This window comes from Bombus impatiens, unplaced genomic scaffold (assembly GCF_000188095.3).
Source record: "Bombus impatiens unplaced genomic scaffold, BIMP_2.2 scf_0577, whole genome shotgun sequence".
Classification (NCBI taxonomy): domain Eukaryota; kingdom Metazoa; phylum Arthropoda; class Insecta; order Hymenoptera; family Apidae; genus Bombus; species Bombus impatiens.
In genome coordinates, this window is record NT_176996.1 from 115,218 (window position 1) to 128,458 (window position 13,241).

Genomic DNA, 13,241 nt, shown 5'->3' on the forward strand with positions numbered 1-13,241 from the left:
GTTGTAATTAAACGATTTGCCGTCATTCTAACCAATTGTATTTGTTCGAGACTTGTGACAGTGAGCTTGGGCTCAAGGCGACAATTAGTCGCCGAACGTGGCCGCGGTCAACGGGACGAACTCTCCATCTAACAAAGACATTGAGTAATCCTATAGCCCTCCTTAAAAGAAAGATTTGTAGCGGCACGTGGAAGTAAACATTCCAACGGTTTCTGTCCCGTAGCTTGCCACACGCAGATCCTATTCACAGGATGTTTACCAGATGTCGACGCGTCTCCACAGTACGTGATCGGCTAGCCCGAGGACCGTCATAAACACTAATATCTAGTTACCTAAAATCCTTCAACAGATACACAGTCTTTGTCCCAGTTACGGGAAGACAGGAGAGACCTATTTTTCCACGAACGACGTCTCCCACTAGCAACCCTCCCTCAAGGGCAGCTAGCATCCTTTTCTAACTACTGATATGGAGATTGGCCAATTAGCAGCAACGTCAATTTCCCTTACTTTCCGAACGTAGGATGTCCCCGACGAATCCGATGATCTCGTGTCCTTAGACACACCCCGTCATAGTTTTCCTCTGGGGTATCACCGGGACGGAAAGTCATTCTCTCTTGCGGTCTCATCGATAAAAAAGGATTAACTCCTTACGGTCAGCGAATATTAACACAGAATCCGACTTAGATTTTGCGAGTGCGTACGACTACCGTCCCGTTGTCCGCGGATTCGTTATTGAACCTAGGATCATTGTCATTAGTCTCTCGAGTATCTAATTACCACGGTTACTTGTCCGGTTCTATGGTAATCGTATTTGCACTAGCCAATGTCTTCTCTATTAAATAACGACGACGTGTAATCCAAACGAAGATTCGCTTTACGCCCCTAACCCTAATTCTAATGTACACCCGACATATTTTTATCGAAATTTTTAATGTTTAAAAAAAAACTGCTTAATATTTACCGTACCATTATTCACACGTATGCAAACCATTACCGCGTATGCATTTCATTCCTGAAAAATCATTCTGACATATTAAAATTTCGTATCAATCTCTATGCATATGTATGGCTGTTCATTGTATCGAAACGAATAAAATAAGTGTACGATAAAATTCATATTATGATTCGAGTAACTGGTAACGAAATCGATTATAAAATCGACGTAACTTTTCATAGATCGTAAAGAAGAAAATATTTCCTATGACTTATAAACAGTAATTAAGATACAGCGAAGTGAATGCATATAAAGCAAATTACTCAGCTGGAAAGTTTACAAGGCGCTAGAGCCGTTCGATAATAGTTTCGAGAAAAAAATATATTAAAAATGTTTAAGGACATATAATATACTATATAAATATGTTTCAAGTTTTATTCTGCGTTTCGTTCCTATTTTTTCACAAGGAATTGCCTCGCGCTTGCTTGTACATTCGACTTGCACTCTGTGTATGTATGTGCGTACAGACTATAAACGCTAATCTTGGAAATGTTTGAGAGAAAAAGAACGCGAACAAGAGCGTATGGTCAAAGAAGGACAAGGAGAGAAGATGGAAAGTGATGACAGGAGGAGAGGAGGAAGTGGTTTTTGTACGCGGAACGATAAATTTGGTGGTGCAGCATTTTGCCCCCGAAAACCTATCGCAATAAATACGTGGTACGTCCGGTACGCGGTTGAGCCGCCGCGTTATACTCTAATGCAGTGCATATGGAACAATTTATAACGTTTCAGCGCGGGTTCACCAGCGTTTTTCTCGCCGCTCGTTCGTTCAGCTCAAGCCGCATACGCTTTTCACCACCTATTGTTTCTCTATTGCTGAATTATTATTTCGTAATTTGCCTTTTGTCCTTGGAGATGACTATATGTAGCTACTAGGTACAATTGACTCAGATCTCTTGGAAACAAATCGCCGTGTAATTAGCACTTGTGAGCAGTATTGCAACGGTATGATTATGTCAACAAACTCAGCCATTTTGTTGTTCTTCAATGAGAGCTATAGTGTCGAAGCTTACCATGTCCATTTTTGGTTCTCCGTCATTCTGGATTTTACTACGCCAACGGCTAGTTTGAACTTTAGTTGACTTCCCAAAGAATATAGGTTGAAAATCGGATTTATTATAAAGAATCGCCATGTCTATTTCATATCAAAACTTGCCTTATGCTGCAGTAGCGCTAATGCAGTACTCGAAACATAATTTCAAAAGTTGCTTCACACAGCGTTATGTGTAAATTTGATTTATGCGAGTCAGTAAAACTGACACGCATACAGTGTGTTTCCGAAGTCATGCTGGAAGTGGTCGAGTGGTGATCCTACATGCAAAAATAAAGCGAAAGAAGAAGGATAACATTTTTTAATCGTTGATCATAATTTAATTAGACGAGTAGAGCTGTGTATGAAGCAGCGCGGTCAACAGTTTGAACACTTGTTACGTTAATAAAATGGTGTTCAAAAATAATACTCTTATCCTTGGTTATAAAACCATTCCCAATGCGGACACTGTGAAAATGTGGCAACAGTATAGATGGAAAACAAATCCTGACGTTGTCAATTTTTATAAATATCAACCCGAGCGGAAAGACACCTCGAAACTTACAATTAGCACTTGACGAATCTCTAAATATATTTTTCTCGGAAACGAAGTCCGAAACGGAAAGATGTTACTCCTTTTTTTCCATTCATTTTCATGCGTAGAACCAGACCACTGATACATACAGTTAAGAATGAAAAATTATCCAATGTTGACCAGTTTTTGACAGGCACTATGATAACGACTTTCGAAATATTAATGATTTGTTACAAGATATAAAAATCTATTTAATAGTGCAGCTATAGATTTGGTTCACAATTTTAAAGGCGAGTAAAATCCAACTGTTCTAAACTCCTGTCTAAACATCTTCTTACTTTGTATTTGTACTTTGCGTTATCTAATTTTTATATCCATTTGAATATTTTTATATCTCAGCTTAAATATACGAATAAAGATTTCACTTTAGTAATTAACTCTTATCATCAATTATTCATCAATATTTGAAAAATTATAAAAATAATCATTTTTATTTTCTGTATAATAATTTCAATTAACGGTGAAGTTATGTTTTGCACACAATAGGTCCAAATTTTCAGTTTAAATGTTAAAAAATTTAAATTTATAAGTGTCCATAAAAACCCATAAAACTCCATTGATTTAAAATGGACATAGTTTTGAAATTACGTTCGCCAAACATAGTAACAAATTTTTACTTTTGCTAAATGTTCATTTATGCTCTCTAACAACGAATAACTAAATTTCCTAATAGAGTGCTTACTGAATTTCAGTATTTATCGATAGCCTTCAATAAATTCCTGTGTAAATTTTTGCAACTGACCGAATTACACGAATTGTGATTAACGTTGCAATTGAAAATTGTCTAACTGAAAATTTGATTTTTAGGAACATATGTTTGTTAAATACAGAATTAGATTTGCAGAATTAGTGCATGTAATATTCGTTATTCGTTGTTCGATCAAATAATAATAAGTTGAATATATAATTACATTAATGAATCACTATTGAGACATCACTTCACCTTATATATGATGCAAAATCTATACATCAAAAAATGATCTAATACACTTTACGCTATTGTTGAAAGATTAAAAATAATCGATCTTTTTGAATTTTGAAATGAAAATACATTGGATATCTATAGCTATATTAATATATGTACAATCGGTGATAAAGTGATTAGAAATATGGAATACAATTTTTTCATATGATGCATCGTTTTCCATAGAATCTAAAAATTTATCAGAGTTACTCGCATTAATATTCGGACCTAATACCATCTCTGTAATTGTTGTTTTGTGTAAGTAGCAATGATTTATAAATATGTATACGTATATCGTGTTGTCTATTTTCTGAGAATACGAACTACTTGTTGTAGTTTGAAAATACGCAAGCAACTTCTCCCTGACAGTAATGTTTAATTGTACAATAGATTTCTAATAAAAGATCGTCTTATTCATATATATATTTATATGTATGTGTATGTGTATATTACATAATCACGAAGTAGGTTCACGCTGCAAAAGTCACGTAGTACGATTAGCGAATTCTGCAAAGGCAGCATTAAATTATCCTGCTCTTCCGCGTTAACAAAATCTCAATTTATCTATCTTTGGCATTTTCTCGTTACAAGGAATGCTTCTCTGGTCAGATTATCGGCCTGTAAAGCTTCGTCAACTTTTATATTTCATCTTGGACAGCTAAAAATGTAAATGTGAGTCGGCGTGTATCCACACGAGCGATGAAAACAGAGCAGACCGTTGATTGTAACAGTTGAAATAATGGTAACTTTTACTCAACATTGCAAACCAGATAATATTCATATCAGAATCTTTCAAATTTAATTTTAGTAAAGCTATTTTTTTTCTCGTTTTTTATATGACTGTATTATAAATTCTTTGAAATATCTCGTAATTCTCTGACTACGTTTATCGAATTTTGTAAAACAATCGGCGAGAATGACATCCAGGTTTCCAATTAGAAATACCAAGTGCGATACGTTATTTCGAGATTTACCGATTCTATTCGGAGAATTCTAGAAATATTTTTAAATATTTTAGTATGTATTTTTGGTGGAAATTGTATATTATTGCGTATTCTTATTTCGCCAAATCCACGTACTTTCAAACACTACATTTTCAATATTTATTGTATCAGTTTATGAAACTACAGCTCACATCGAGCCATCAAACTGCTCGGATATATTTATTTCATTAATCGTGAGTGCCAAACCACATCGAGCGACATTATGGCAACAAACTACTTACACGAGTGAATTTTAGTGTTAGCGTTACTATTGGTACGACCATCGTGCCTGAGGGCTCGCGGTATGACTGACCGTCAAATGAATCCAAGCCAGGAAACAATGGCAGAGACCTTTGAGCACACGAGTCTCGAAAGTAGCCTCACTAGTAACATAGCGAATCCTGAAAAGCCTAAATCCGTACTATCGTCCTCTGCTCTAGTAACCATAAGCAACGTACAACCTGGTAAAGAAGCAACAACTTTGGCCAACAGTGTCGAAGGAGCAACCATAATTTACTACATGCTGTTGTTCAATGTTATTGGAAAACTAAAGAGTATATCTAGATTGCAAACAAACAGCTTACCAACTCCTGTCAAATCACGACTCGCTTACTGTCAAGGGTATCAGTGTTGTAATCAGGCTGTGTATCTCCCGGTCTAGAAAAATGATGCTATCGAACATGCCTTCATGTACTTTCAACGAATATATAGAAAAATTCTTTACTTAAAAATAGCTTTAAAGTTTACTCGAAACTGGCCTACCTAAGACCACCGATGAGTATCGGAAAACAACTGTACGTAAGCTCAGAAAATATATTTAACGTTGCAGAATACTATGACAGCAGTCAAGGTCGTATATTTACACGCATACAGATGCACGGCTACTTCTTACGTAAGCAGGAAGGACATGTAGCCGTGCAATGTAGTATCAATAGAAAAGTTTCAGATATGGCTATTACCAAACCAGAAAGAAAACAAGTCACGAATACACCCAGCAAATCCAAAAATACCTCTCACCAGCCTGCAACTTCGATCGTAAATCACACAATATATTAGTAAACCCAAAGCCATAGGTAACAGAAGAACACACTCCACATTTACACGCGGATTTAAACAAATGACAACTTTATCATACGAGTAATCGCAACTGACTCAATTAATATAAATAGTGAAACAAAGATACAAGGAAAGGAAAAGGAGCGAAATTCATTCGATCATTTCTTGATTTTCAGTCAGCGAAACTAGACACGATTAGCCAGCCTCCTAGAAAACGTAATTGGAGTAATTGGAGATCAAACTGCTGACCAAAATCTGACTCCATCTAAATGAAAGATGTATGAAGAACAGAATCCACGGATTAGTTAAAAAATTAAAAAGCAAGCCAATCGAGAGATGATAAACCACAGACTTTGGTGGACACCCAAAACTAACAACATAATAACCGCTTACCAAAGTGGCTTCAGACCCTTTCACTCTACAATGGACCAACTAATCGATATAGAAACGCAAATTGACGACAGCTTCATAAATAACCAGCATTCACAAATTACCAATGCTAATACCAATGGACTTCGAAAAAGCATATGACAATATGCAGGAAGGGAACCATCAATATTCTAAAAAAGTGAGGCTCCTATGAAAATACATTAATATTTATTGAAAACCTTTTAAAAATAAGACGCACGAAAGTGAAAATAAATAACAGCTTGCTCATTTACCCTACTTCAAATTTCGATCAACGATATCCTATATCCCGAAATTTTTGACTGAGACAGAAACAGTTGAGGTTCAGTTAATACTGTTCCAATAATAGAACATTTGGACAGCGGAACGTTAGGATATTCGGAAAATAGATCTTCGGATACCGGAGGGTCGACTGTATATTCATATTTAAGAAAATAGTTATCGATTTATTTAATTCATGCTCCTCGCAAATTTAGATTGCCATCTAGTACGAGTAAGTATTAAATAATTTTAGTTACTTGAGAAATACTTAATGAATAAAAGCAAGACGTTATTGACTAATTTGGAGGAAGCTGTTCACTACGCAAGACCAACCGGTATGTGAAACACGAAGAAGGAATTCAGAAGTTCAGCATTCCAATATACATTAAAGTGTTCATGTGTACTATATATCAGAAATTGTGGAATTTTAATTTAGTAACTTTCGCCATATAATAATTTAGAAAATTTAAAAATCCTATTATGCATAATATTCCGCGAACAAACTAAAAACATTTTCTAGGATATTCAGGAGGTTATTTTAAGTCTTTCCTTTCAGTACATGAAAAATGCATTTTTGTTTCATCGTTTACATCAGATTGTACTTTTGATATCTTTCACTGATATTCTTATTATTCAAAATTATTTGTGCGCACAAAAGTAAACAAAGCATAGTGCTTTATAGTTATCACGGAAACGGAAAATTCATTTAATTCGATCCATTAATGAAACCATTATTTTTATATTTTCCATTTACAGTGACACTCCGAAAATGCTAGTTTTCTTGCGGCACACCGTACGTGTGGTTTTAATAACATTAAAAAATATGAGCAAAGACACAATACAATAAAAAGAGCATATTGTACAGATGTACATACGATTTACTTCGATTGAAGTTCACTTAATTTGTCCACGTCTCTAAGTGTTTAAATTGTATAATTCATTAAATTTTAATTATATGAAATTTATGTTTTATGGTTTGATCCACTTTTGTTTATAAATAAGAGCAGAGGAAACAAAATACTGTTGCTTCTAATTTACTAAAAATATTTATTTATTTACTACAACAATGTACCTGTAAGATTAATATTACATTATATTTTTCATTTTGGATCGTGGCGCGAAACTGTTTTGAATTAACCATGATACACGAATAATTGCATCATATGTTTATATTTTTCGCATGTAATTGGTTTAACACTTTTATGCAAAGGTATTTATATAATGTTTTCAAATTGTTACGGTCTCTCTCGTCCGGTTGATGATAAATTTAGAGTTTCATATTTGAGTTGCTCCATTTTATACAAAATTGTACATGGGGCGTTCCTGCGGATTACAGGAAATGGGCTTACAGCACTTTCAGAATACACGATTATGCAATTCCATTTATTAATGATATTTCAATTGATTAAACGGATATAATATTGAAATTGTGAATTGTTTATAAATAAAAACGTAAATTTTTCGTCTTCTCAATTTTTAAAGTAAGTTGGTATTTGTCGTTTATCTAATGTTGACTATTAGGTGGTGTATTCAGTTTGATATTAGCTATCATACATTAACTTTTATACATCAATTTGAGGATAATAAGATAATATATAAATATTGAATAATAAATATAGTAGGGATAAAAACATCATAAACATTGTAGTAAAATACCACAGTTCACATGTCCTGTTTATGTATTCTATTTATAACGTTATGCGTAAATTAATGCAAATGTATTGTCTGATAGCAATTCTTTAGCGCAAATATTAAAAAAGATTTTAATCCAACATTCCCTACATTGACGAATGAAATAATTCTTATCGGAGCCGTGATTGTTTCTTGACAGTACTATGATTGACACGTAGTATGAAAACCGATAACAGTGACCGTGACTCTAACGATAGAGAATCGTGAATGTATTGTTCTGCCAAGCTGTTAGCGCAAATCGAGCTTTACCACAGTAAATGGTATCGAACATAAATAACATACTACGCTTAACTATTAACAAGCTGCGTGAGAAGAAAAGACATCGTTTAGGTTTATTTACGCATATCTGAGTCGTCATGCTTCAAGTTCGTATGAGACTAGACCAAAAAGAAGAGAAACAAGCAGAAGCTATTTTCAGTTACAGAGCGAAACATTTTGGCTTTAATATAATAATATTAATGACAGAAAGTATATAAAGTATGTGAGCATTTGAACGTATATTTCCATGATAGTGATGCACAATTGCACGTCTAAAGTCCTCAATATATAAAATGAATACAACGGACTGAAACAAATTGATTAAAATGTGTTCAAAGAAGGACGAAACTTTACAACGAATATTGTTGCTTAATGGTATTACATAACATTATAAATGAACACACTGTAAATAAATGTATAAATAAATAAATTTTATCGTGTAAATCGATTAAATAAGTACAGACAATGGTGAAAATAAACGCTTGTCAATTTATAAATTATAAATAAAGAGGTTGTCATATTAATTCAAATACATAACACAGTTATAAAACTTTGATATTTTCCAACTCAATGGAAATTCGCATATTTTAATTTTCCAGGAAAATCACTAAATGAAACGTCCTTACACATGCCAATTTCTCCACTCGTAATATTATCAAAAATATTAGAAAACCTTCTATTAAAACGATTGAAACCTGTAATCTCATTCGACATCGCAAAATTTGGAGAACAACATCCTATAATGAAGCAAATACATTGGATAGTGAACGAAATAGTGTTGAAGAAAACAGGCTACGTTTATCTGCCTCTATAGACATTAGCCGAGCTTTTGATCGCGTTTGGCACGAGGGACTATATAAACTCAAACATCTGCCGCGCAATTACTATCTGCCACTATCTCTATTACCTGAAAGATATTCCCGTGTGAACTACAATGGCAGTTTTTGCAAACTATACCCCATGCGAGCTGCTATGCCCCAAGGCAGCGTCTTGGGACTTGCGTTGTACCAAATTTTTATAGCACATCTCGCTACGACCAGCGATGCACTAGTAGTTAAGTATGCTGACGACAATTCTAGCATCACATGAGAACTTAGACAAAGCAACAAAAACTTTAAAAATGTCCATAAAGGAGATTTGAGGTGGGACCGAAAATCAAATTAAATGCTTTCAAACCTACGTACACTATATTTACGACAAAACATATAACAGAAACAGAAATAAGATTAAATAACGAAGCATTACTTGCAAAGGAGCACGTTAAATAGCCAAGTAATAAGACTTATAAGTGACTTACGTGGAAGCAACACTTAAAAACAAACAGGGCAACTAGATATTGAACTGGAGAGGCGTAGGTCACTGTTTTCGCTGAACAATAAATTGCTAATATATAAATCTCGATATGATCATATGGAATTCAATTATAGCTAGCAATTTTCAATGCAAAATTTCAGATAAAACGGGTTCGAATTTATTCGAAATCAAGCGAAATTGCACAAAAATGATTACAAAAGCAGCCAAATTCATTAGTCAGCAATTTGATCAACAACCCACCAGGATACAGGCGGCTGAAAACTACAAAGCCCGCGAATCTCATGTAAACTAATTAATGAATTACAATAAATCTGTTTCTGAAGGTTTATCAATGGGTGATAAAAAAAAAGAATTATAAATCTGTCGTGCGCCTTGATATTTCTGTTGCTTTTTACTCATAGTCAAACGACAGTATGTTTCTCTTTAGACATTTTAAGAGTTTATTATATTTGAAAATTCGATCCATGGCTGTTAATAAATAGCGCGATAAAATTGTAAAAAACATTCTGGTAATGCAATATTGTACATGCATTTCAGCTAAATTTACTATTTAATCGATTAAAACTGTGATTAATTGCCTTGATAGTACTTGACTATTTACACTTTCGTACCCTTTGTGTTAAACTTTTGAAAGAAATGAAGTTATAGTAAAGTTTGCTAATACTTTAGAATTTGGTCGGTACCTCTCATTTCTTTCAAACTTCAATATATTGGAGGGGATTATGTAAAAGAGTAAAACATCATTTGAAAAAAGCGTCGCAAACAACTCCAAGTTACTAAGAATCTCGTATTAAAACTAAACTTAAAATTAGCCTAAAACTCACGCTGAATTTTGTCATTTTTATTTAGAAATTTGTTTAGTGTGGAAACAAGTATCGATATTTCAAAAGGTACAATATCGTTAAAAGAAACAGTACAAGCAACGAACTAGATACCGAAAGCGATCCATTAAGTTCCATTTCTTTCGTTTATTTGTTAGTTTTGTTATTTGAATTTATTAACGACAAACTTCTTCAGCTGTTTACTGTTCACTTTAATTTGCATTTTTACAGGGTGTCTTAGATTTTAACAGCCATACGTTGCCAGTATATTCTATAGGTTTGCTACTATTCTCTTTGTATTTTATACTTTTGCCATAACTTTTTAATACAGCTTTAAACGGCCTATATTTATATAACATTTTCCTATTTAGACCTATTTTATATTTATATAACATTTTCCTATTTAGTAGAAGATACTGACAGGTTTAGTTTTAATATAAAATTAAAAATTTACCTTTAATATAATAACGTTTAAGGTATATTTCATCTCTTTAAGCACTCCTCTTCTATATACTGAAGTTTGGAAACAATCGGAGATATCGGGCAAATTGCTAAGAATTGCTTAAAGTTCAAAGCATGTCGAACAATACGAAAATTGGGTTAAACGTTGTATTTGATATCGTAAGGTTTTCAGAAATTTCGGACGAACGAAGAATAGTAATCTTAAGAAGATAAACGTCAACCGAAAATTAATCAATTGTTCTAGCTCGTAAATAAGGCGATGTATATACAATCCACAAAATACTGTAAAATCATGGACTATGAGAAAGGTAGATCTAATGTGATGTTTTGAAAAATCTTACATTTCTCGTCGATACTACGCGCATTGTCGATGCTTTTAACGAAAGAACATCGTACGTGCATGCCACGACATTGCATTGTATTCACGAGTTGTCGTATTATCTTCGTGGTACCTTCCCCCGCTTCGCGAACGTATCAAGCGCCCGAAGGATTCCGCTTTTAAAAGCATTTCTCGCGTAAAGAGTTTCCTCGCGATCTTTCCGACGTTGGCCCGCTTCTGCGTTTAATACAATCGCATTCCAGTGCAAATGCAACACAGACTCGAATGGCGAACGCATTGGCAAGATTTGCCGATGCGCCGTTTCGATGATTTTAATGCATCGCCGATTATCGCCTGCCGGAAATCCGTGTCGTCTTGGATATCTGGCGATTTCGAAACAGGCTCTTCCTTTCTTTCTGCTGCATTAGAGACGATGTAATAGTCGCAGCTGTTGTAACAATTTTCCAAGTAACGCAACGCGACGGTCACATGAAATTCATCGATGCGACACGGATGATCGAGCTCGTATCGAAAACCAATTAATTAAATTTCATCAACCTCGCTCATCGCGCGAACCTTTATTCTTCTTTATTTATTTTTTATCATAGTCATACGTTGCCCTTCGTTGTCATTTGCCGCTCCTAAAATTCTTGCTACGCGTCAACGATCTAGTAAAACTTTCAAATTCCTGTCTCGATGAAAAGTATTAATTAAAATATCTCAAATATTGCAATTTTTCACGTTTAATTTAAATTTTGCATCGATTTTACTTTAAAAAATTTCACTCGAATATATCAACGATATAATTTTAGAGAAGTTTTGTACATATTTCGCCGGAAAACTTTTCATATTATACACAGCGCTTGGTTTAAATTTAGCATGTTGGATATTTGTAATGTTTTCCGTTATTACAAACGCAGATATATACGCGAAACATTTCAACAAATCGATTCTGACGAATAACCTTTCACTCGCTTACATTTTTCCGTTAATACAAATTTTGTACAAGATAACAGAAAAAAGGAAATAATTTATATATCATGAATTTATTTTTTATACTCTAGCAGAGCAACTTATGTTATTTCCTATTTCAAATTTTTGCTTTCTCCTTCAGGCTTTACATCCAACTGGGATCAAGCGTATTAAGTGCATTTGTAGCAATTCACTTTACATTAATATACTTAATCGCACAACGTCTACGTTAACTGCACACTTGCTTATACTTATTAAACGGATATTAAAATATTCATCTCTCTTCGCTCTTTGACATAACTAACAAAATTATTTATGTCTAACGTTCTTTGTTTTATAAGAGACGATTGAACCTTTTAGTCTTCTTTCTTTCCTTACGCACGAATCTCGAAAGAACGCTACAATCTAGTCGTTATACTCTGTGTAAATTTTCGTTCATTCATTATTGTTGAGGTTGAGGTTGACCGATTGATGAACGAGTGAATGAATTTATAATAGAAAAGTATCTTGAAATAATTAAAGGTATAAGTATAAGGATGAGTATAACGTATAAATTTATGCCGCTTCCAATCTTTACTCTCTTAGTGTTACTAGACAATGGAATGATAGGGAGCAAAAGGACATTACAAAATTGAAATCTGTTTATTAGTTCCCTTGTTCCTAGACCTTACAACCCATAATATAATGTATATTTAAGGGTACAATAATATGCACCTCTCCTTATTTAGAATATTTTTGCGTAATAGCAGTCTCCAGATATACATATTCTTGAAGTAGTTACTTCAACAATTATATACAGAATTATATGCTTGCATTAACAACGTGATATTTTCTATTACTTTCTATTGCTTTCTTTCGTCAGATAATCCTTTCGATGTATGGTTGATAAATCTTTTTAAAAGTCTGTCAGTCACCTACGAATTGATACCTTTTAGGAAAAGAAAAGTAAGTTTGAATAACTCTTTGGGGAATAAAATTTCGGATAAACTGTCTCTTGCAATTTTGAAGCGCGTGCAATAAAAGGATCAACATATAAAAGTTAGCAGGTGCCGAGCAGCATAGAACGTAGTAAAACATACTTGAGATTTTAAAGGCTATCGCTGTTCTAATAA

The 13,241-nt window shown here is 33.9% G+C and overlaps 1 long non-coding RNA gene across 1 annotated transcript in view; it reads right to left on the minus strand.

Annotated features, from left to right (window-relative positions):
- The window catches only part of LOC112213281, a 136,500-nt gene that overhangs the window by 72,592 nt on the left and 50,667 nt on the right, over positions 1 to 13,241 (minus strand). The gene's annotated exons all lie outside the window — the stretch shown is intronic.